The sequence below is a fragment of the Anser anser genome, assembly GCF_964211835.1.
Source record: "Anser anser genome assembly, chromosome: 14".
NCBI lineage: Eukaryota > Metazoa > Chordata > Aves > Anseriformes > Anatidae > Anser > Anser anser.
The window spans coordinates 8,496,315-8,521,847 of NC_139735.1; the positions used below are offsets into that span (position 1 = coordinate 8,496,315).

The window sequence follows — 25,533 nt, forward strand, 5'->3', positions numbered from 1 at the left end:
TTGAAAGAAAATCACCCTTTCCCAGGGGTGTGTGCATCTACTTCCAGAATAGGGGTTGCCCCGAACACAAGTTATGCTTGTGCTCCTTTGAGTGCCACCATAGAGAAGGCTAGGAATATAAGTTCTCCTAAAGTGAACGTCGATCAGATTAATTTTGCTAGTTGAGCTCTGAGGATTTTATTTATTTTTTTTTACAGTTTGGCAAAATATTTAATTTTAATGCCAGACCAAATCGCAGAAGCTGAAATAAAACCTGCTAAACAAATCCCAAAGGACTTCCCCTTCTTGAGTTTTTATCTTTTCAATTAGATGAAATGAATTATTTTTTTAAAAAAGGAAGGAAAAAAAATCCTCATGTTTGAGATTTTTTTTGTTCCTAAACCACTAAAAGTTTTTAGAAGCTTTCAACCAATTCTACAGGTGTTTTGCTGGGATTGCTTTCACAGGGGACTTATTTCTCAGGTGTTTCATCCTGCAGCTTTTGGCATTGCGTGTTTCTGTTGGCCTCCTTTTGTCCCCATTCAAAGTTATGCAATTATAAGAGGACAGGATTTTTAAGTTATATTACTTAAATATTAGTTGAAGCAATCTCCATCCCCCTGCCTTCTCACTGTCAAAACTGCTGTCTTGTAAATGGTGAGCATTTACAACCCTTTATTCCATGTCTGAATATGAATTTCAATTCAGCTAGCAAGAAAGAAATTAAACATAGCAAGTAGAAACAAGACCCAAAATATTTTAGGTACAATCTGTTCAGGCAGGAAAAGGATAGAAAATAGTGACAGATGTTTGAAGTCCAAGAGATATGAACTCCTACGGTAGCTGTAAAAGTCTCTTTCAGAGAAAAAGGGGGGGGGGGGGAAACAAACAACAGTGGCGCTTTTTCCTTCAAGAAATTTCACTGGAGTCTGAGCATCAAGCGCGCAGAAAGCAAATGATTATTTTATAGGTTTACACATTAAATGACATGTATTTCCACAACTTGTCAGAGCAATCAGAGTTACAGATAAGATGGCTGAAGACCCCTTGATGTTAAAACAAGAGGTTGGCATGATGCTCATGAAACAGCTTTGGAGCATCTCCTCAGGATGTACGTGGATGCTCAGGATTGCAGCGGTGGAGCATGGCTTCCCAGGGATAATGTGGCCCCAGGAATGTGTGCTTCTTCCGAATTACTACTCTCTAGGTCAACCTGAACTTAGGCAGAATAATGGCTCAGACTTACTGCACAAAGTGATCGTGTTCAGCCTCCCTTATGTGTCGCAGGAGCTGGGGAAGCAGGGTAGAGAAAAAATTTGCATTGCCTGATGGGTCTGGTACACTGTGTTTGGGGACAAATATAGTAAAACCTTTATTTGCTTTAGAAGACTTGCTCTCTGTTTGCGTTTGTATTTCATTTCTGCCTGCTCATTTTCAGGCACTGTTCTATTTATATCCACATCTTTTGGGAAGCAGAAAATTGCTTTACTTGGACCTTTCAATCATGATCTTTTCCATATGAGTTGATCTTTGCAATTTTCCAAGCGCAGGTAACTCTTCCTGCAACCGCCAGAACTTCTGTCTGATAACATTTTGTTGTAAGGAGAGATCTGAAGGTCTGCTGCAAACGATGGCCAGGCACAGGCTTCAGTAGTCTCTCTTCTTGTCCTCTGGAAAAACTGATTGGCACACTAAATTTACTATATAGGGCGTTCATAATAAGTCCCATGCTCACAGATTGCCTGGCTGATGTAGAACAGAAATTTCTAAACTCTGGTCTAAGAATTAGCACTATTTATTTGTACACTGCAGCAGCCTCAGCCCTGGGCTAAATTCAAGGTCCCCCTGTGATAAGGGCCAGGCAAACACACTGTCAGCCCGATTCGCCCCAAGGATCTGCAGCCTAACAGGAGACGCTGGAGCCAGGGCTGGAGGAGGGCTTGCTGGTGGTCTTGAGAGCACTTGCTGGAGTTCCTCAAAGCTGATTGATCACACGGTGCTGGCAGGCCTCCTCCTTTCCAGCTGGTAAATGTCATTAAAAGACAGCTATAAATACATTAAATACTTTCCTAATATTAGTTTTCCATGTGATCCGCGGCTGCTGTTGCCACAGGGAAGCTGATCAAGAATGTGAGAGGAGGTGATGTCGGCAGCGATGAAGACGAGGGGAGGGCTGTGCAGTTCTGCCTCTCCATTAAGACGTGATCCACGTGGGGCAATAACCTGCGAAGGCAGAGGAGAATTAGTGAGGGAGCATTTATCTGTTGGTTACTACTCATTGATTACTTAAGACAAAAAGCTTGGCTCTGGGTCTTTGCTCAGCAAATTATGTCATTCTTGCTCACAAAAGGGAGAGCTCACAGTACAGTTTCTAAATTAAAGCTGGTGTTTCAAAATTAAAAGCAGACAGGGCAGATGTGCCTAGGAGAAATTTATATCCATATCTTTTGGGAATCAGCTAATCACTCTGCCAGGACTTAAAATCAACCTTTCCTGTGTAGGACTCAATTGCACCACACCTATATAAGCCACATTGAATAACGTGGAATTAAAATGTTACCAGATATTTCCTTAACTTTGCCATGTGAAAAATGAGGGCAAATACTGATGAAACCCAGAAATTCCAGGGATCCAACAACATGATTTAATAATACTCAAGATGATTTTACAAAGAAAGAGAGGGTTCAGAGTCCAAGTGATCGTCTCTGGCTTAATAGGCAGACATGTAAGATACTAAAAGATTGATTAAAACCATCTGAAACTGGAACATATAGTATTACTGATAATTCTTGTAGAGATATTGCGAGACACATGCATTTATTTTGGATCCCAGGTACGTTATAGTGATGCTATATTGTTTTATAGGAAAACTTGGCCAGAACAGGTCAAAGAAAAATCATTCTTCTCCTCTTTTCCCCCAAAACAGCCATTTTATGGAAGATGTTAAAAATGAGAATCTGCTATTAATTTGCAGAGTTCAGAATGGACCCATTTGATGTTTCAGTTATATTTTTCTTATATCTTTCTCTTTAAGAATAGCCTAGTCAAACTCAGGGTTCGTTACTGAATTGGGACGTAATTGTGATAAAAAGCACTAATAAAAATATCTGAAGCATTCACTAAATTAGGATTTTTTTAATAAGGTCAAATATATTTGGAAAACGTTTCACCTACTATAAATGACTTGTTATATTCCAAGAAAAAAACTAATTTTCTTAAAAATTTTCCAAGACCCTTGCATGCAGATGTGTTATATACCAATGTATAAGTTCATAAATAAACACACAAGTATATAGTCACACAGTTGTTGGCTTCTGATATTAAACTTGTCAGCCAGAGAATCATAGAATCATTTAGGTTGGAAAAGACCTCTAAGATCATCAAGTCCAAACGTTAACCTAGCAAACCTAGTCAGTTAACTCTCATAGCTTGGTCACTGAAGCTGGCTGCCAGGCTCTTTCAAAAGGGGGTGTGCTAAGAATTTTATTCCAGCTCCCAGAGTGTATTGGAAGGGGTAAAGAGACTTAGCAGTGATGAACATCCCTCCTGCCGCAGACCTATGCCTTCAGGCCCCTCAGTGACTTCTTGCTGTAGGGTAGCTGCTGGTTGGAAATGGTTGGGGTCTGGACTACCTCGTTAGCAGCCTTCATTACAGACCTCAGCATGCCTGATCTGCAGCAGCCCAACGAAGGAAGAGGCTTTGTCTCTCTTCTTGAGCATGTACTGCATGTCTGTCTTGTGCTGTGTTAAAGCACATCCTTCAAAAATGTTTTCATTTAAAATATTTTTAATTTTTGTAAATATTTCAGAAAGTATTCAGGCTGGTTTTTAATATGCCTCCTTAAAAGTTGTGGATTGTTCTGTCAGGGTGCAAGGGATGGAGGAAAACAATGCATATTAAACACCTCTGAAAGACAACATGAAATAGCTTCTTTATACAGTAGAGATGTCACAGCTGTAAAGGTAGCTAGCTTGGATCCTTCTTGGGGATCTCTTCTTTCCAATAATATAACGTTTGATAAAGTTTCTAGCCTTGCCATTTCACGAGATTTTGAATCATAAATCTGTTCCTGCTTCGGGAGTCAGACTAAATAATCCGACAGTGGGCCCCCTGCCAGTGCGATCGGGGAAATGGTACTTTTAGAGGACGAAAAAAGGAAATGTTTCTCCTGTGGGTTTTCTATGTTATTCTTATTTTATTTTATTTCTAAATTGCAGCGGTGTGAATCTGCTGATGGGCTTGGAAAGTTGGAATCAGCCCTGGGGGAAGGGACTTGTGGGCAGCGCACAGGTGGAGCAGGCGGGGGGGACATGTGGAGCCCTGCATGCTGCCAGCACTAGTCTTTTCTGGGGGTGCAGCCAGGAGGGTCCCCCTGAGCTGTACAAGGAGCCTCTGCCATCTTCTCCAGGGTTTCCAAAGCACAAGGACCTGGATGGTGCAAGGACACCAGCTCACCTTATATCTTTTGGGACGCTGCCCAGCGGCAGATCCAGCATGGGAAATGTCCGTGCTCCCGTGCACTGAGGAGGTGCCAGGGCAAAGCAGGCAGCATTGCTGGGCTAGTGCGAGGGCAGGGGGCAGGGGGCTCTCTGCGGCTCCGCCGGATGCAAACTGGGGATGTGCTCATGGCATGACCCATGGGCAGCCCGATCCCGTTAGGAGGTGGGCCTGTCCTTCGTTGGCAGCACAGGGAGGTCCGTAATGGTGAAGGCGCACAAAAAAATAGAAGCTAAAAGGGCCTTCAGGCCCAGATAGTGAGAGTTCCTCTGTAAGACTGATCTGCTGATGTTGCTGAAGTGCATCCAGAAATGTTTTTTGGTTTGGTTGGGTTTTAAGGGCTTTTCATCACCAGGAGAGCTGTCAGTGAGAGCAGTGATCACCAGTGAGGCTGCCGTGAGAGCAGGAGAAGTGCAGTCACCCAGCTCTGCAGCATGAGCGCTGGCTGCTCGTGCTGGCAGCAGGACAGGCTTCAGAAGCCACAGCATGCAAACCCCGGAGGCACCGTGCCTCCTGTTTCATCCTTCAGTATAGAAACATCCCACTGAAGTCTGAAGGAAGAATGCACATGCCCTTTGAGTGGGCAAAGAGACCTTGCCAAGCCTTGCAGATTCAAGAGGAAGTGGGTACAACACACAGCAGAGGGGAAAATAGAAAAAAAAAAAAAAAAGAGAAAAAAAAGAGAAAAAAAAAAAAAAGCCTTACAAAAAAAAAGCCTTACAAAGCCTCACTATATCTGGAGTACACCAAGCTGAGGACAAAATGAAACTCAATGGGCGGTTTATGTGTAGGTGAGCTCTCACCCCACCTTCCAGGAAGATCAGGTGTGACAAAGTGGTTAATCGTTGTTTCATTCATTACCTGGGACACTCGAGGCACTGTATAAATCAAAGCAGCCCAGAGAGACTTGCAGAGGGATCATGGCTACCCTTGCACAACCCAAGATGTAGGGAATCTAAACAAAAGAAAATGTAGTTTTCCTCAAAAAAAAAAAAAAAAAAAGGTTTAAAATGTCATCCGCAACCCAACAACTAATTACCCATGCAAAAAAAGCTTGCAAAGTTGATAAATATAAAGAAGCAAGTTCAAATATATAGAGAGAACCACCCAGAACTCTGTGGTGCCCAGCGATAGGATGAGAGGCAGTGGGCACAAACTGCAGCCCAGGTTGTCCTGTCTGAACATGAGGAAAAAATCCTTGGCTGTGAGGGTGACTGAGTGCTGGAACAGGTTGCCCAGAGAGGCTGTGCAGCCTCCTTCCCTGGAGGTACACAAAAGCCATCTGGACACAACCTGGGTAATGTGTTCTAGGGGACCCCGCCAGAGCAGGGCGGTTGGATGAGATGATCTACAGAGGTCCCTTCCAACCTCAACCACTCTGATTCTGTATAATGTCAGATCAGAGTTTGGTGATCGTGCTCTTCATCTCCTAGGGGTCATGAGGAGTCTCCAAAAAGTATGCTTTGGACAGTAGATGGGTGATTTTAGACAAGAAAGACTTCTCCGAACTTGTAGGGCCCTGCTATTTTTCTAGTCATGTTAGTTGTTTTCTGATAACAGTATTATTTGCTGTTGGTCTTCTGGGAGTGCCACTGGCATCATTAATCAAAACCCCACGTTGCTTACCAGTACCGAAGGATCCGTACTGCATCATCAATCATAAATGCAGCGAAGGGTGCGCTCTGGATAGCTAAGGAGAGCGAGAGAGCATGCTGGGGTGAGGGGAAGGATAAGGGAAGAGGCTTAATTATCCAGTGGTCTTTGGTCCATCGCTCATGTTGGAAACATCTCCACAGCTCTATTTTGGTTGTACCTCCCTTTTAAATCCTTGTAAACAGCAGTTAAGATAGAAAGCTTCATTCCGCTGCGCAGGGTACCCCACTGCTTCTCAAGCTATTATTTTAATAAGGCCTATTTTACAATTAAGGCACCATGGGCTTTAAATTACATATAAAATAAAATGTGGAAATTGAAGCATTAAGCACGTGGCTGCCGTCGGAGCCACGGCAGCCTCGCATTAAGCGTCTGCCTGTTCTTCAACAGAGCGACAGAAGGTAGAGGTTTTGTGCTGCGGAGGGAGACGAGCAATAACCACCCCTTCCCAGGGGAAGGCACCACTGTGGGTTTTGCTCGGCGATGTGTTCCCCCCGGACGGGGCAGGATGGTCTGGAGGCAGCAGGATGGTGCTGAGGCTGTGCTGTGGGGCTGGGCGAGGTCCCCAGCACGGCCTCGTAAAGCCCGGTGGTTTCGGTTACGCTTGTTGCCGTTGCCGCGGTCGGCTGTGATGCGAGGAGTGACTCTCGCTCCAGATGGTTGTAAAGGTTAACGAGGAATTTATGCAGAGCTATATACAAATCAGACTGAATCTTCTGGCTGGGAACAACAAGCCACCAACATAAATTCAGTTTTCCGAACATATGTAGCTTGGTCACTAAGGGAAACTGGAGAACGGCAAGCTGCTCTGCAGAACGTCACCTCTCACTGCTGCTGGTGGCAGGGAGGGGATGGCATCGCCCATGGCACGGGAGGGGGCCCGGGGCTTCGGGGGCTGCTGCAGAACAGAAACCTCCCTGGGGCCCTGGGAGCCAGCCTCGGGTGCGAGATGCACAGGGACCTCTCCTGACACAGAGCATGGAGGAGGCATAGGGAGCCTCCCTCCCTCTGCCCAGGTCCCACAGCTCCCTTCTGATCGTGCTTTACCTTCTTTTCACTACGTCCATTTGTTTAGGACATTCATCTGCTACCCCACTGTGCCCAAAGCTTGCCTGCTCCTCCCAGAAACAGTGGTCACAGTGGCATGGGACTTATGTTTCTGTTTTCCTGTGTTTATTTATTTGTCAGTTATAAGCAGATTAAAGCAGGGTGCAGCAGAAGCAGCCAAAGAGCTGTGAGGAACAAGGGAATCTTTGACCTGTCTCTGCTGGAGGTGGCCGGTGTGTCCGCACAGCGTGGTCCTCTGCTGAGCGAGCCGTCGGGTAGGGGACAGGGCAGCCTGCTGGAATTAAAGCTCTGGGTTGTGTCTGCTCTGTGAGAGCAGGGAAAGAAGAGGGAAAGCTTCCGCTTTGCCCCCTCTTTGCGGTCTTCCACGTCATAAAAGTGTTGGCAAGCACTCTGCCCACTGGAAAAGGAAAGCATATGCTGGTGCACCTTGTGATACACAATAGAACATTCTGTGTGTGTATTGCTATCTGCCTGTCTGGCTCCTTTTTTTGTGAATGTTTCTCCAATTTGATGGAGCATAGTTCTTACCTTTCCTGGATATTTTAACTCCTTGTCTCAAGTGCTTTATTAAATTAATCACTTTGCTTACTTATATTTAAGATTGGTTGTTTACGATTCTCTCCATTGCCTTGCATGCAGCAGAATGGGGCTGTTGGTGCTTTCCCATGCAGGTCTGGCTGGGGCACGGGGCATTGACCTGCTGCTGGCTGGGGCTGCAGGAGAGGCTGAGCTTTGAATCCTTGCTGCTTTATGCCAGCGGGATGGTGGTTGGTGGCTTTCATATAAATCAAAAGCAAAGAAAACTTTCAGTGCAAGACTGCCCTCCTGATCTATTTTACCTTGTGCAATAGTCTATACGAGCAGGAATACTGTGAGCCTGTTTTCAAGCGTGTGCTCCCCATACACTGACCCCTATTACTCACCTTTGGGATTTTTTCAAAAATGTTTTGCCATGCCCTGTCAGCTTTCCCTGTGGAGCATTTCTTCCTGCTGTGCAGTCCTATCTATGGAGTCCCCATGGTGTCAAGCATCGCTGAAGTCCCTGGGTATAGGTGGGATTGACGTGGTTGTAGATCCAGCACTGACCATCAGTGCAGGAAACAATTTTAATCCCCATGTTTGAGGCTGGGAAAAGCGTCCCACGACCACACACGATGCTTATTATTGTACAATGCTCTGGACCACAAACCAGATTCATAAAGAGCCCAGCTCCACCCTGTCTGGGCTCATAAGGCTTTTTTGGCAGCATCTCTGTCATTTGAAGATGGGCTTGGGGCAGCCTGGAGGAGACTCCCAGATCTCAAAGAGGCACCTCCAGCGGGAGCTCCTTCCTGAGGAGTGCACAGCTGCCCACTGGTAGCTCTGCTTCTGCTTCTCTGGCACTTTTCTTCTGCATCTGAAGGAAACAACAGACGCCATAAAATACCAACAGCACTGGCTCCTTCCCCTGGAGCAGTAAGTCCAGGCAGATTTCCAGTGGCTAACATTTCCGTACATACTCTAGTTCACCAGGCTTGAGGCTTGTCAACCCAAACAAGACTGAGGCTTTCCCTCTGCAATATTAAAAAAGCAAAAAAAAATAATAAAATCATAAATCCTCCTGGCACCGCTGGCTCACGCCACTAAGCTATTCCATGCCAATCCTATTGTTAAACTGTAAGCATCAGTTTCAATACTGTAATAAAATACTGCATTTGAAATTTTACAGTTCCCCATTAACCTCCTTTCTCCCCCTCTCACCCACCTATTACATCATCTCTCTCTCTCCTGCAGCCTGACATTGCTCTGACATAAAACTTGAAGCTTCCCCACCTTTCACTTTTCCATTCTTCCCCTCTTTTTCAGACCCTTTAGCTGTCACTTGTGCAATAGAACAGCTGAGCCAAAGCAATAAAAGCGCTGCACACCGTCCCCAAACACCCTGAGCGGATTTTAAGCCATCCATGCCAAATACCACTGCTTCTCACAGTCTCTCACACATACGCCCCATCTCGTCCCCAGCCTTCATTTTCCCCAGTATGTGTACTTGATACCCAGATTTTTTTCTCCATGCAGGCACTGTTGGTCTGAAACCAGCCCTGCTTTCACAACTTGCCCTTCCAGGGGAGCATTTTGTTCTGTCTGTCTGAGCTGCCAGGCTTTTTAATCCTGGAGACGCCCCATTTGAGGATATTTTGTGGTCCCTCAGGAGCTGGGTAAACAGTAGCTTCACCAAGTGCCATCTGGGTCCATCACTATGCTTTGTGCTGTTCTTTCCGTCCCTCGGCCTTCTTCCTCAACACAAAAGTAACCTCTCTGAAGTCAGTGAAGTCACCATAGCAGAGGAACTCAGCAGATGGCTGAGATCTCCGTAAATTATCTTTTGCTGAGTGAAGGCTGCATGTTCTTCCCCTCTCCCCACCCCTGTAGTTTGTCTGATGGGAGCTGGGCATCCAGGGAGGTGCTGGACACTTGGATGTAGCACCAAAGCGCTGAGTCAAGAGAAGACTTTGCCGGTCCCAGCATAACGTTGCAGTTGGCCAAATTCAGTGCAAACATATTGCCATTGACTTTGTTGGTCTTTGTGCAATGAGAGTCTCCACTGCAGTCTCAGCAACTGAGAAATCAGAGAAATAACAGAAGTGCTCTATGAGGAACAGAAAGCGGTTTTGAATGAGTGATGCTTGAGTGGCATTTTTATGTTCAAGGAACCATGTGGATATTCCCTGCTTAGTGCTAACCACCCCGTGGGGTGGCCTGTGTCAGTTGGCTCCCACCCTTCTCTTTTGGATGCGTGATCTGGGACAAGATGGGGAGTGGTTTGCCTTGGGTGCAGGTGAGGGTGCCCGTGCTGGGGGTGCCCTTGCTGAGGGTGCTGCTCCTTCACAGGCTGCCACCAGCCTCTTGCCCTCCTTGGTAAGCACGGTTGCAATTTTCATGCTTTAAAAAAAAAAACTAAAAACAACCGTAGAGTATGCTCTGACAGTAACAACAATGTAGAGCTTGTGAAAGTGCCAAATTGAGTCTTTTTCTGTTTTTTATTTTTTTAACTTTATCTTCTGTTTGGTTCTCTTCTACTTTCAGTGTCAAATAAGATGAGATTTTTAAACTGCTGCTATTTCAGTTTTGTTTGTCCTGTATAATAATGTGGATTTCTGATGTTTGTTCCTTGCATAAGAGCTGGGAATATTGAAGACTGGCTGCATTGTGAGCTCTCCCCATCCCTGTGTTTTATACATGCACACACACCTCGAGTCTGACTCTGATCCGCCAGTGATCTCAAGCCTACCTAGACGGACCACGCTCTCTAGGGATCTGTCTGCTGCATCCGCCTCAGGCCTTTCCTGAAGAGAGACAACTAATTGGGAAAAATTATGTTGCATTACGTGTGGTAGCTCTGTGATGTGGGCTCTCGTCTGCAGGGAGCTCGGCTGAGGCCTCCCAAACTTGCTGCAAGCTGATGGCTCACGAAAGCAGCAAGGGCTGGCGAATCATCGAGGCAGATGTTTGGGAGGTGGAGGGTTTTAGAGATCCAGGCTGAGGGTTCCAGTTCAGCTTCATGATTAATTAGCAAACAAGTCCAGTATGTGGCCTAAACTGTTAACATTAGGTCTGACAATGGACATCCAGGCTTTTCAAATGCTCTAATTGATGAGTTTATTTTTTAAAGGCTCAAGGGTCTTATTTACCTTTCAGAGTTTCAGCCTACACGCTGTTTTTATTTTGGGTGGAAAAAAGTGCTTTGACATAGAGGGTGAACTTGGCTACCTGCATGCTTGCGTTTAGCTTACTTTCCTTCCAAACCTCCCTAAGGGTGCAGGAAAGAGAGGGGGAGAAGACGAACGAGGCAGTGACTATCAGATTAATTACAGATGCTGGGTTAGCTGCAAAAAGTAGTGGAGAAGGAGGAAGCAAGGGAATAAAGTCTGACCTCATCCAGTCTTTTCTTTAAAAGAAATGAGCAGGTAGACTTGTAGAGAAGCTGAGAGCGAGACCCCAGCACTGCTCTGCTGATTTCATCGGAGGATGCCCACTTACACGAGCTGAAATTTAGCCTGCAAAGGTTTCATAGCCTGTAAATACAGTTTAAGGCAAAGAAGATACATAGGTTTGGGAAAGGGGAGAGCTTTCCCCAAACAAATAGAGACTCATCTAAAAATAGCAAAATAGGTTATGTGACTCCTCAGTTGCTTTCAAATTATGTGGCAGGATCATATTTGTCCTCCCATGGAGCTTGTCCCCTGTCTGTGACTGGTTGTGGCTGAACGAGGGGACATTTCAGTATTTATTTTCTTTCTGTTGATTTCAACCAGATTGCCCGTGCTCTGCTTAATGTAGTGCCTGCTGTAGAAGTGGGGCGAATATTCAGTCACATTAAAAATAAATCCAGAAATAGCAGCTTATAAATTTGGATTTTTCTCCTATTATTATTTATGGGTGAATCCTGTCAGATGCATAAATATAATATCTTTGTAGGCCAATGCTGGGATTTATATCAAAAGGGTTCTAACATATACTTCAAGTACTCAGCTGCAACTATTATAAGCTATTTCATGTACAACTAGAGACAAATGATCTCTCCCATGTTTGTCTTAACGTAAAATGCAGTTGGGTTGCTTGAATTCGGTTCCAAACCTCCTGCTTGGGGGAGGGGGACAGGAGATTTATGCCCCTTTAATATAATCAATTCTGAACATATCTTTAGACAAATAATTTTAAAATCTGTGCATCAAGAAACACCTCTATTAATTTCAGGATACATGATTTTATGCGTTTTTCCTGTGCATTAAAAAAGGGATTAAATTTAGAAAAAAAAAAATAAAAGCTCTTACTCTGTTCAGAAAGCAAATTCTAACAAGAACATTTTGAAATAAAATCCCAGAAGGCAACAATCCCTCCAACAATTAAACTGGGAGAAGGTCCCCTGAGGGCAGACCAACAAAATTTAGTAAAAATAATTGCCGTGCTGGGTCCTTGCTCTATTTTAGCTGAGTATAAGCAGACACACAAAAAAATAACCTACTGAGAGCAAGAACATTCCTACATGAAACAGGCTAACAACAGAGCCATGTAACTACCTGGCCACACCACTCGGCTTTTGCTGGCACGCAGCACAGATTTTTATACTTCAGCCAATATAAAATAACAATCAGGCTATTTACAAGGCTCTGCCAAATATTAACCTTATATCCAATTCTCTTCAAACCTTTCAAAGTCTCTAATGTGAACCATACAAGTTCCTCATTACTTGATAATATTCTGTAACTACGATGTTATGGGCTAGTTATATTTTTTAAAAGATGGTGTGTTTATGCAAAGATAATGGTGCGGTGCATTTTATGCTGAGAAACTCAGCAATTAATTAATTTATAATCCCCCTTTACTCTTCGCCCCCCCTCCGCAAAATAGAATAAAATAAAAGATTAATTTGCTGGAGAAAACAGGTTCACGTTTGCCCTTAAGACAGAGCACAAAATGACTTTAGCATGTGCGCCGCGGTTGGACCAAGTTGGATGCTCACAGCCAGGTGAGAGCTCTTGCAGAAGGCAGTTGGGAACGAAGAAAGCGTGGAGCTAACTCTTAAAAACTGAAGATTCTCCCCCAAAGCGAGGAGCTCTTAGGGTGGCTAATTGCGAGACAAAGGCGTCCTCCCTGACCATGGGCAGCACCGCACGGGAGGGCAGCACCGACAGCCGAGCTGCGGGAGGGAGCAGGATGCGCGGCGCGATGCTCCAGCCCCTTCTTTTCTGCGTCGGACGTGCTGCCCTGCATTTTCCTTTTAATTCCTCTCCTTCCATTTTTTTCTGCCGCGCTCTCCCGGAGCATCTCCGTTATCTGAGGAGCCCGGCGGCGGGCAGGGAAGGGGCAGCGAGGCCGAGCGCCCGGCGATGCCCGGGGAGGCGCAGCCCCGGCTAGCTCCGCACTGCCCCGGCCGGAGCTGGGCAGGTGTCCGGGGACCCCCGAGCCTCTGCCGGGCCCTTCCCGAGCCTCGCCGTGAGTCCCCGGGGGCTGTCGCCTCGCAGGATAAGCTTCTGCCCCCCGCAGCCGGGCTCCTCTCTTCTTCCGCAGCATCCGCGAACATCGGCCGGCGAAGGCGCTGCGAGGATCGCCGGGTTTCTTCTCCAAGGGAGCCCTTAAGTCTGTTTCTTTAGACACGTTTTTACCAGCAGTGCTTTTAACAATAGGTTACCAGATCCATCACACAATCTGACTAAAAGCCCGTATTTATTTCCCTAATTTTATAAACATTTAATAGGTCCTTATTAAACACATCAGCCAGCATGATTTAATAACACAATCAGTCTAGAAGTTTAAGAAAATTGAAAACAGGATTTGAATGTAATACAGCCACAATTACCGGAGATTATAGGCAATCATTTCCATATGTCTGCAATGGGGAGCTGCTAATCTCTGTTTGCGTGGAGGTGATTTCCTCTGGAACACTTCCCAGCCTTCAACAGCGCTAGTGCTGAACAAATTAGATTTGAAAGTCCCCAATTTTATGACTAAGGTAATATACTCTGTGTATTTAGAGAAACACTGATTTCCTATTTTAACTGGCTTCCAAATGCTGGACAGAGACCTCTGCTTCATTTAGTTTGGCTCTGCTAGGTATATGGTAAAAGATTTTTTTTTTCTTTCTTTAAAGGGTCAGCACATGTATTTTTGGGTGTCTCGGAGATATACGGCAAGTTCCCTCCATCCATAAGAGGGAAAGAGTTAGCATCACAATCCAGTGACATCATGGCTGAGGAATGCACGGCAATTAGCCCTGCAGTACTGCAGGCAGCCTATGGCCAGGGGACAAGCAGCTCCCTCCTGCTAAACTTTAGGAGTCCTAACACCTTATTCCCTGACCTACCGCTTATGAGATCCTGAATAGCGTCACTTGTGTTTTGTGGGAATTCATCTGGTAAACTAGGCTTTTTGTGCATGGCCTTGGCTCGGCTTTGGCAGTTACTGTTGAAAATAGGACTGCTGTTGGGAAAGATTTCCTCTTCGGGGCAGCCAGGAGCTGGGCTGATTTCAATAGGAGCCAGTGACTGGTGGAGATGGGAGAGCTGCAGGGAACTTTACAGCTGCGAACGTGCCAGCCCCATTGGGGAACATCGGGGGGCCTGGCCTGATGGTGTCCAAAGCATTTTTAGAATTTATTTTGTCAAATGATTCACATTTATGAAATGTTTATGGCAGAGTCATACCAGAGAGCTCAAGAAAGAGAGCAAGACAGGCTAAAGGAAATCTGTGCTAGCCAATAATGAGGGACGAACAAAGGAAGGAGTGCATTCCTCGTGTGTGTGCACATATTTGCGAACAGCATCACTTGTTTCACGTCCCTGTCGCTGGATGGGGGCATTGGTGAGCTCCTTGAATGAACCTCTGAAGGGAGATAGAAGTAGGCTGTGCTGGGGAGGGAAGGAAGGTGCACATGCAGCTGAGTATCTGCTGTTCTTATCTTTCTAGTGCTCACATTTTTGAAGCAAGTTACGTTCTTGTACTATTACAAAGGGCCTTTCTTATGGAATGTGGCCCTGCGGACCGAGAGTCACCCCCCACGACTTCGCAAAATCAGAAGGCTGATGCTCATGTGCTGGACTAGGAAATTATAAAGAAGGTGCCTCCTCTGGACAGACTCATTTGTGTCTAGGGAATCTCCTTTCTCAGCTGAAGGAGGGAAAAGTGGCCAAGAGCAGCCCCAAGTCAGGACTTTAGCTCATGCTTAACTCCATCACTATTTGAGAAAGCACTTAAGGCACATACCTGATTTAAAACACATGTTTATTACACCTTGACTTCAATTCACTTGTGGTGCAGAACAATACATGGTGTCTGGACACTGACTTTTCTTAGAATGGCACATGGTCTTTTAGCTGAGCACATGCTTAAGGACTTTCCTGAACCAGAGGATTCCTTAACCCAAAATATATAATTTTATTTTACCACTTTTGGTTGTAGCAAAATTTAGTATACTTAGGCTGAAAATTTGTAAAGAAAAATAGAGAGAAGGTAACTTTCACAGTATTCTTGCTAAACAAAAGCAATCAACCAACCCTTCCCCCCCAAAAAAAAAGCAACCAACCAACCAACCAAAAAAACACCAACAAACTGAACCAAATCAAACAGAAAAGACAAAAAAAAAAAAAAAAAAAGAACAAAAAACCACCACCACCACCACAACAAAAAAAACACAGAATAGAGTCTCAGAATAGAAAATACAGTCTGGACATACATTTTGATTAAGAGTTGGCTTCTGACAATTGTAAGCAAACTTATAAGGTGACAGTGCCAGCACTTGTCAACTGCAGTGACACCATGGAAGCCACCAAAGTGAGTTTTGTTACCTGTTGTCCCAATACAACAGTGATGGAAGTTACATATGCTGAGGTATTGGGGTGACATGGTTTTATCCATAAAACCTGACATGGACTGACCTTGGAAATAACAGCTGAAATTCTATATAATGAATTAAACAAACAGTGACAGGATTCAGTAGATAAAGACTTAAGTGTGTCTTTTTAGTTTCCAGATAGCACAGAACAAACCTGGCCATGTAATGAACAACTATACCATAGCACTCATTTGCAAAGCGTGCTTCTAAGATCTGTCTTCAGCATGGTTAGACCAAAAGGAAAAGAACACATTGGTTCTTGTAATAAAATAAATGTACAATCCCTGCACATTACTGCCTTTGTAGTTGCTTTTACCCTAAAAAATCCAGCTCTAATGCACAGTATATTTTTCATCATAAACTTGCTCATGTATGCATTCCAGATGGCGTGAAGAAGGGGTTCAGGAATTCTAGTGGCAACTGCTACTATTACGAAAATAAAGGTAGGGCCCAGTTTTATGATGAACCTTGATCTTAAGGAGTTTATAACTAGACTGGCTCCAAGTTATACTTGGAATATATGGATATATTTATTACATCAGTGGATTCCTTCACCCACTTAAAAAAAAAAAAATCTGCCTCGTTCTTTTTTTTGAGAGAAGAGGTTGCTTGCAGTTTTAAGATGTTTCATGGCCTTCATTCCATACAGAAAAAGTTGATTAAAAGGAAGTTGGCAAGACAGCAGCCTCCAGTATATTGTAATCACTCTCCATTTGGAAACAAAACATTCTCCCACATTCCAGCCATCTAGGTTAATTAACTTTGCAAAACGTTATGGTGTACAATAGTGCAAACTCATTTGGCTGTGTAGTTTTGATACAAAATACCTTTTGATATGAATAACTTTTTCCTTGGAAAGGTCCATTAATAAGTATTTACATCAATACACAAAAATATGGCAATTAAGGATACTAGAGTGGTCTATTAAGCTCAACGTTTATAGGAAAAGTGTTTTCCTTCTTTCCTTTTTAAGTTCTTGCCAACAAGAAATATGAGCTCAACTGAAATAGGTTTTAAGAAGAGCAAGGCAATAGGCCCCCATTCAGGAAAGGCTTTCAGCACATGCTTATGTTCCGTTGCTTTCGCTGGGATTTAAGCACATTCTTAATTTATTTGTGAACAGAGTTGTTTTTTTTTTATGGGGAAATCTTTACGGTGGACACTTTTTTATGATAATGTCTGAAGCTACAGCCTTGTAAACCGGAATAAGGTTGGCACGGTGTGAGGCAGGAGCCAAACCTGGGAGACAGAAACTGGGATGTGAGGCTGGGCATGCCCAGAAGGAACACAGGGACAGAAGGTCCATCAGGAAAGGAGTCAGGGGTACGGCCAGGAGCGAGGACCACCATGGGCCTGAGTGAGCTGCACTGCAGAGGCACTGCAGGTAGAGGTAAATTCTTGTACTTTTAGTCAAAGTAGTTACCTAGACCATGCATAATCCAGAGGGAACTCACCCCACCTGAAGGGGATCGTGCCTGAGATGCATGTTATGCTAGCACAAGTCGCTTCAGGAGATGTTACTCTTTTTTTTTTATGGTGAAAGGAGCATGGGTGGTGGCTCTGGTGGGGAGAATCCCATCCCAGCTCTCTGACTTCATAGCTCTTCTTCCTGTTTCCATGAAAAAAAAAAAAGAATCTGTCAGAAATGATTGTTTACCCCTCCAGCAGTAACAAGAGCATTGTAAGGAATGGCATTATTTAGTAAATTATTTTTTGCTACATAATTAAGTGGATTACCTTGAAACCAGCAACTATAGAGCTGGTTTCTGTTGACCTCAACCCATACTGTTGAAGGAAATAGAAGCTGGTCTGTCTGTCTGCAATGCTTCCTTGATTTCCAATTTGTCTTCTAGGCTGTGGCTTAAAGATTCAGGCACATGTTGGAGTAAGACACAAGCGAGTGAGCTAAACACGAGGCAGAAGCCTTTGCAGTAAATATCCTGGCTTGTGTTATTTTTTTGCTCTTTGAACTCTAAAAGCAGTTATTTGTCATTTATTTGATATCCCTTGACAATAAACATGATGTTTGTGAAGAACTAGTTACTGATAAGCTATCCAATAAGGTCAAAACATGCAAACAAATGACAGCAACAATAATATAGATGTTAACCACTGCATTCTTTTTTTTTTTTCATAACTTTTTAGATAGTGTACTACTGTATTTTTGTTGGAAGCATATGGTACTATAGCTTCTACAATAGTTTGTCTTCATGCACAGAAAACAAAAAGGATTTCAGGCATTTTATTTCCTTGTCAGCTACAATAAATGCAAAATGATTTACCTTAAAGAGCAAAATATCGGGACTAAATTTTTCAAAGCTTGTTTTTGTTGTTGTCATTCAGAAAACAAACTGTAACCTTATAAGTAGACAAACAAACAAACAATCCCCTTTTATGCATAACTCATAAGCTCATTTCCTTTGATTCCTGCGAGTGACGTCATGGAGCCCAGCTGTTGTGTTTCTGTGATGATTTCCCTTACTCATGTTTCACCCAGCCATTTCAGGCCCTAATGGAATTATTTTGAGTGAAACCTGTTTTTTTCACGGTTCACCTCCCACATCAGCTGATACCAGGAACAATTCTCTGGGCTGAATGGAGGGTAGATACAGGCAATTAAGTAGATTTTAAAGATTGTTTTTCTGTTTTGTTTCTAATCACCCCCTCACCCTTATGCAGATCAGCATGTGGGTGTCAGGGCTGTAAAGGTTGCAGATATTAAATTTGATGTTGTCTAGTGTTTATACGCTTGGTATCTGCAGTGGCGTCCAGCAGCCTGGACATGCGCGTTGGTCTCCTAGCTATTGCAGGAGAGAGTGAGGTGCCTCCTGGTGATATTTGGTGTGAGGGAGGGAATCTGGATAATTACCTGTGACCAGTTTTATTGGCTGTTCTTTGCTCATAAAAAACTGCACATAGGGATGGTACTTGATTCATACCATGCAAGCATCTCTCTGAGCATCAGTATGGCACCTTTGCATACTCATGAAGAGATTCTTCACTGACCAAATGCTTTCATTTTTAAACAAACAAAACAAACCAACAAACAAAAACCAAACCAACAAACAAACAAAAAAACCAACAGGGTGATGGAGCTATTGCCCTTCCATACCACCCCCTAAAGGTGACAGTGCTCCCTGGGTTAGGGGGAAAGCAGTTCGGTGCTCTTTTGGTGTGGTTCAAGGCTACTTGTCCACTCTCCTAGGAGACCGTCCAGTGCACTCGGGTCTGATCCCGTGCACAGCAGATAGGCAGCAGATAATAGGATTATCTGCCAGGTGGCAGGATTAGGGACCCACAGAGCTGTTTAGATGTGGTGCTTTCGGTGCCTGAGACATTTACAGAAAAATTAGGCTTCAGTGAAATATGCAAGCGGTGTGTGCTTTCTCTTGGAGTAATTGCATGAGAAACTCTGAGATTAAATGCTGGTGTCATTTCTGCCCCTTGTGACCACCTTGTGCTGATCTAGAGCAAGAATTGTGTGGATTTCTGAGTGCTTAAATTTGTAACACTCTTTGTTTCTTCATGGAGCCATTGTAGAAGAAACAATCAATTGTGTATGAGTGCATGTGTGTGTGTAAATGTATGTGGGAAAGTCTCTTGTTTTCATTGCTATTTTTTTTTTTAATATTGCTGCTGTTTTTTATTTACCTGCTGCTGAGATTTTTGTTTTGTTTTGTTTGTTTTGTTTTTGTTATTCGTACTTCCACATTGGTTGGAGGCATGGAGAGATGCAGGGGGACCACTGGCACAGGGTGGTGCAGGGATAAGCCAGTGAGTGCCGAAAAGCACACATCCCACCTGCAGTGCTTTAGCTGATGGGCCTCAATTAAGGACACACTTACACTGCAGTTCCTGCAAAGTCAGGAGGCAGAGGGGCAGCTCCAGACTGGCTTAGCCCCATCAAAGACCTGATTTGCACATGCTTCTCTTTCACCCCAAGGCAGCTGTAGTGACTCTGGGGCTGACTTGTGCAGCCCAGTCTGCTTTCATGTCCTCTCCCACCCAGTCCTTACCCCAAGTGCAGACCCTTTCAGCCTTCCTCCCTCCCCATTTAGTGTGGGGCCTCTGCCCTGCTTTGCAGAGAGAGAAAATAAAATAGATTACTATTAGAAAAAGATGGAGCATGAGGAATTCCAGCCTGAGAGGGGAATGTAAGAGAATTAATCTCTCCTGGTGAGGAGGAAATTATTTTTGTTACTAGCAAAGGTTGTTTTTCATTGGAATTTTTCTCCCAAAGTTTTCAGGCATCCATCAAAAACCCAACAGCTTAATTTTTGTAGATACAATGTTTCACTTTTTAGTTGCCAAATAACCTCATATATTTAATTTTCCAGATTTTTTAGATGCTTTCAGGAAGTTGTCAAAAAAGACCCTCCCTGGATAACTTTCCTCGTCCAAGAAAGATGCTAAAAAAAAAAAAAAAACATGGAACAAAGCTGATTCAAGCAGTTTTGTCCTTCTCAGAAACAATGCTGCAGCAAAGCTCTGACTGCCTTTTATTAAACTCAGTCAGAATCTTTCTGGCCCTTTTCACGTGCTGGGGTGGGGGCCACTGACCAGCCTGCTCCTGCTGCAGCGCAGCCTGGCCCGAGCAGGGACCCCAACTCACCACCACTCGGCTGTGCCTCTGCTCCTCTCCCCCTTTCTTTTCTGTTAAATGGAAGTTGACGTAACAGAAGAGAGGAGCCTGCCAGGAGGGTGTCAGAGTCAGCAATGATCACAATCAGACATTGCAATCAGATTGCTCTACCAACTCCTAGGAAGAAATAACCATCTGTTTCGATGGATGCGGGGGAAAAAACAACAACAAAAAAATACGGAGCCATGTCCAAGATTTTGCATTCCAAGCCTTGCTTGGTCTTGCGTGGAAGCATTGAAACAAGGTTTGGTACTCTTGAAGTTTGGGACCTTTTGTACCAGTGGTGAACACCCAGTAATCAGGTAACATGCAGTAAAATTGGGTATGGTGCATTCCATTTTCCTTCTGGGACCTGCATTGGCTAGTAGCCTGGGGCATCTGTGGAGTAGCCTTAGCCATTTGGCCAGTGGCTTTCCACCTTTTTTTTCCTTTCTGCATACACTGAGAAAAGTCAGTTGCAATAATCACCAGCAGCTTGATCTGCTCGGGTAGGCAGGGGTCCACCACCCGCCCCTCGCTTGCGCGCCGTCCTGCACCCTTGGCTGCCTGATGGTGCCTGCACATTGGCTTCAGTGTATGATGTCCTCAAAGCACAGTAAATATTCCCGGCCACAGAGTGCTACCATGCATGCTACAGAGGCAAAATTCATTTATTCACTCAGGCAGGTGATGGATAGTCTGTCAATGTTTATACAGTAGACACAAGCCTAATTTTCGGGTATTAGTTGATTAACACTTGAGTCATAGTGTGTGTCCTGTGTCCAGTAATGTGGAACATCAAATGTGTGAAAAAGATTAATAGTGTGCACAGATGTTACTCAGAGGATCAATTTGTCTGGAGTTTGAAGAGGTGGTACCCTGCAGATCAATAGAAAAGGAGAAAATTAGAGTAATGTGTTGAGAGAAATCGCAGCTGACTCTCTGCATGGCTGGGTTATCTGCTCCAAAAACTCAGCTTCTTGTAAAGACTTTCAAGGACTGCAACAAAACGCTAAGCACTTTCTCCTATAACTTTTTTTGTTACTTACAGACCTACAGCTTCCCCAAATGGCAAGCCCTTAGCAAGGGACACAAAGCAGCCCTTGTGAGACGTGCCGAGCAGCCCAGGAAAACTTTTCCCTGGTATTTTGTATGAAAAACGCTTCCCTATATTATAAATAGCAACAGGCAGGAGGGCAATAGGAATAAATGTTGCTCTGTAAATAAGGGAACCAAAGCTGGATGGCAGAAGGGCCCTTTCTGGATAAGCTCAACTTTTCCTAAGTTTTGAAGGAGAAATGTTGCGGCACTGCTTTTCCTGCTGCCTCCAAGCCCTGACGGATGGGAGCTGCAGAGCACTTTGAGATCTGTAAGTCTGTGGAAAATTTCCCCCGTGGGAGAGGGCCAGATTCCTGGTACCCTGCATATCCACACCATGCTGGGCAAAGCACTGGAAGAGAGTGCAAGAGCCCTACATCTCCACATTGACCCCCTTGCTCTCTCCTGTTTCTTCCTGGGAATGGGATGGGAAGTTGGAAAGATTTAGAAAGGAGGGAGAAAGCATTTGGTGTGAGTTTTCCCATGGGTGACGCTGGTCCCATCTCCTGCCTGGCCTTTCAAGGTGCCGAGGCTGCACCTCCACCCCATGGCTTGGTGCTGGCAGCGGGACAGCTGCGGAGCGAGGAGCAGCCTGCTCGCGGCTGACGTGCGCGCTCTGCCAAGGAGCGGCGCAGAGGTTCTGCACGTCTGTTTATCTCTGCTATTCAAAAATGGTTCCTTGCCACTGAGATAGAAAGCAGCTTTGGACAGAAATTTCAGCACATGATGGGAATGTCAGCAGTGTTATGCTCTTTCGTATTTTTTTTTAAAGCCTGGCTTTCTGCAAACTGACATATTTACATGCTTGCTTTATAACATTGGCATGGGATTTATGAAATCTCCTTAAAATTAATGTCTATTTCTAACAAATTTAAATTAAAAATGACCATACCCACATGAGGAATAGGATAGGAAATTTAATTTAAGGGAAAGCTGGGAATGTGTATATTTTTCAATAGACTATTTCTGTTGCAACCTAATAGCATGTGTGACTGAGTGCCTGATCCTTCAAACTTAACCTATGGAGGGTTGTGCTTGCACAAGAAGTTGCTTTGTGAAATTAGCAGGAAAGCTCAGAAAGTAAGAATTACATTTAGTTGCAGATTTTTGCAGAAATCTGGGGCTCACTCACACCAAAGAGGAGGAAGGGGGGAGGAAAGCAGGGTGAGGAGAGGGGTCGAGGGACCAGGCAGGTGCTGGGCTGCGGAGAGCGGGAGGAAGAGGCAGGGTTAACAACAGGCTGGGCAGAAATGCTTTTTTCCTTCCCGGCAGCAGGTCCAGGCCAGCTACTCAGTGTAATTAGGAGCCCTTCATATATATTCCTGCTTCCAGAAACAACTATAGCTTCCTTGCTGAGGAATGGAGTAAGCTGCTCTGAACCGTCATAAAAATGGTATATGCTCAATTTCTCCGCACAGCCAGTAGCAGCTGAGCTTACATGCCCCAGACCAAAGTCCAGAAGCCACGCTTGGCAATAGGTTTCCTGCACAATATATTTCTATAGACAGCTAGCCCGTTGCTAGTCTGCTGGCAGTTTTGCATTTTTCTTGTAAACTGTTCTTATGTGCTACAACACATCTGGGCATTCTTAATTCTGTGTCTCACTTCATTACCTTTCATAAGAGACTCTGGGTTTACAGCAAAAGAATCAATAGTTTGAAAGTTTTTAAAAGTGCAATATTAAAAATTTAAAAGAAACCAGGAAATCATAGTCTCCATTCAGGGGGGAAAAAAGACAAAACCTTTTTCTTTGGGTAAGGATCGGGGGTCAAAATTAATTATCTTTACACATAGCAGTTTTGGATTTCTTCAGATATTTTACTAAATCTGTGTGTGAGTGCGCTTGTCTTCTGGAATCCACATTAAATATATTAGAAGCGTTCAGACACTGCACGGTTTGTTGGCAGGGGTAGTGTGAAGTGGACTCCAGCGCACAATCTGTTGCTGTTTACAGGGCTGGGAAGCGGGCTTGGGGAAGCAGGAGGGCTGAGCGGCACGTCCCGCGGCCAAGCCCCCGCCTCCCAGTGCAGGAACCCCAGCACGATGTAGCTGATTTCAGCGGAGGATCAATTCCCCGCTGCAGTATTTCTTTCCCTGGAGCAGATCTAATTGAAATCAGATCTTTGTGCTGCGTTAGGATTCCTCTGGCAGAGCTGGTCTTGGCATTGTTTTCTTTACCATTTTTCCTATTACTGTTAGTACCAATCACCAGAACAAGGCAGCACGGAACAGAAGAGAAAAGCAACATGCTGTGAAATTGTTGAAATAATTCAAAGGTTTCCACAGGAAACATCATCTCCAAATGCTTGAACGCAGCCTCCCAGATACAAATATAGTGCAGGGAAAGAGCGGGAGGGGGTGAAAAGGGAGGGGAGAAGGAGATTTAGTGATATTAAGAGGCTAAAGCAATGGTAATGATTTGTAAATTATACAGCCGGTCGCGTTCCGTGTATAACGCGCTTCGTGTAGCACTAGAGAGAGGAGCAGATGTCTCAACAGCGCTAAGCAGCCTCTAGCCTGGCTCTGTGGTCTGCGGCACACTCGGTGCTTTGTTTTAAGCACTGTCATTAGCCTCTTTCTGTCTTTTTCTTGCAGAGATTAAAGTTTGAAAAATAAAAGTTGATTACGGAACAAAAGCATGTCTGGTTCAAAAAGGAACTACAGCTCGTGCAGAGGGCAGTATCAATAACACCCAAGTATTTATTGATCAACATTGTTCAGTCATTCAAGTAAACATTTTGGTTTTAGCAGATGGCATTCTTTCAGTGTAATCCATTCAAGCTGATAGTATCTGTATCGTTTTACTGTCTGTAACACTAAAATACGTTTTACTTTAATGTTTTAAAATTCAGTTTAAGACAGTTTAATTATTTTAAGAAACAAAGCCAGCATATTTTTTAATCCTGAATAGGTAGGTTAGGTTTCCAAATTAATATTTTGGTTCTTAGTTGTAATGTATTAGATTTACAGAAGTGTACATTTTAGGAACGGTTTAATAATTTTACATTACAACTGTTTTTAATGGAGAAATAACTATTCAGCTAATCAGGATTTCCCAGAAGTAACGCTTACGCTGTTTGGAGAAAATCTGGTTTCGTTAGAAGAAATGGAAAAGCTTTCTGTTTTTGAAACCAGCATTTTGGAGTTTTCTTAGTTCCGTTTGAGCAAGAAAGATAAATTCTACACAGGACCATTTAAATGAAAGTCATTTTTATTTCATTTGGCTGCAATTTTATAATGAGAGGGAGGGGGATCTTTCTGCAGCCAGTGCTTCTGATCATCCCGAAGTCCCCTTGCCATCTGTGGGAGTAGCTGACACTTTGGAAATTAGCCGTTCGTATTTAGGTATTTGATGGTAAACAGCCAGGTCTAAAGCATTTGCCGTAGGAAGTTGCCTTACAAGAGCAGAAAATCCCCCTCTCCTATTGTCTTTGGGAGCTCAACAATTTCTGGGAGCTCCCAGCGCCCCACACACAGGCTCCCTTTGTCTGTAAACAAACTTCAACTCGGCTCCCCCCCTCCAGCTCTCTAATCCTTTGCATGAAATCATTACCAGCAACTTGCAATGAACATGCCATTCTTCAGCTCACAATTATTTTTGTCAGCTACACATAACAGTTCATCCTTTTCTGCTTAATAAGAGGCATTAGATTTCAGGTATTCATGGAAATGGAGAAGAGTTTTGAGGTTTCCAAATACTTCTCTTAATGAATCTTGTGATATTTTTAACAAAGAGGTCAGAAATACATATTTTGTTCTTTTCTAAATGTTAACAAAATACAGAAAAAAACAGAAAGAAAGGGTGGGGGGAAGCAAGTTTCCAATGATTTTAGTCTGGTGACTGGATGTCCTTTGTGCATCTGTTCAAGTATTTTGTGGTTTGCATTTACGTCTGTATTTGCCCAATTTACAGCTTAAAAAAAATCAATAGTAATGTTATATTTTCATGAAACCAGCATTTTTTTTCTGAGATCTCATGAGAAAATTAAATTTCATCCAAGCTGGATTACATCCAAGTTGGATTACGGTTGCAGGCCCTGATCCTGCAAGTGCTTGTGCACATGAATATTCCTGCTTAGTCTTCACCTTGGGCTGGGACTTGGGAGACCTGGAACCAAGTTCTAGGTTTGCTATAGATCCCCTCTTGCCAAAGTCCCTTATTTGGTCTGATTCTCAGTTTCTACTATCTACTTACAAAAAAAAAAGAAAAAAAAAAAAGAAAAAAAAAGTGCTAATACTGCAAGTCAA

The 25,533-nt window shown here is 43.9% G+C and overlaps 2 long non-coding RNA genes across 3 annotated transcripts in view; one reads left to right on the plus strand and one right to left on the minus strand.

The window, feature by feature from the left end:
• Positions 1-2,079: 2,079 nt before the first annotated feature.
• Positions 2,080-18,232, minus strand: LOC310881595. 2 transcript variants are annotated; one of them, XR_014572461.1, is made up of 4 exons: positions 17,849-18,232; positions 17,304-17,426; positions 16,990-17,175; positions 2,080-2,202 (listed from the first exon to the last, which is right to left on the minus strand). It is a non-coding gene; the product is annotated as an uncharacterized lncRNA (long non-coding RNA). The 2 variants fall into 2 exon arrangements; XR_014572462.1 differs by lacking the exon at positions 2,080-2,202 and having other exon boundaries at positions 16,949-17,175; positions 17,849-17,968.
• A 3,201-nt stretch (positions 18,233-21,433) lies between these two features.
• LOC310881596 overlaps positions 21,434-25,533 on the plus strand; it is an 83,730-nt gene continuing 79,630 nt past the window's right edge. Inside the window, exon 1 of the long non-coding RNA XR_014572463.1 lies at positions 21,434-21,556. This is a non-coding gene — a long non-coding RNA (uncharacterized lncRNA). The remainder of the gene's footprint in view (positions 21,557-25,533) is intronic.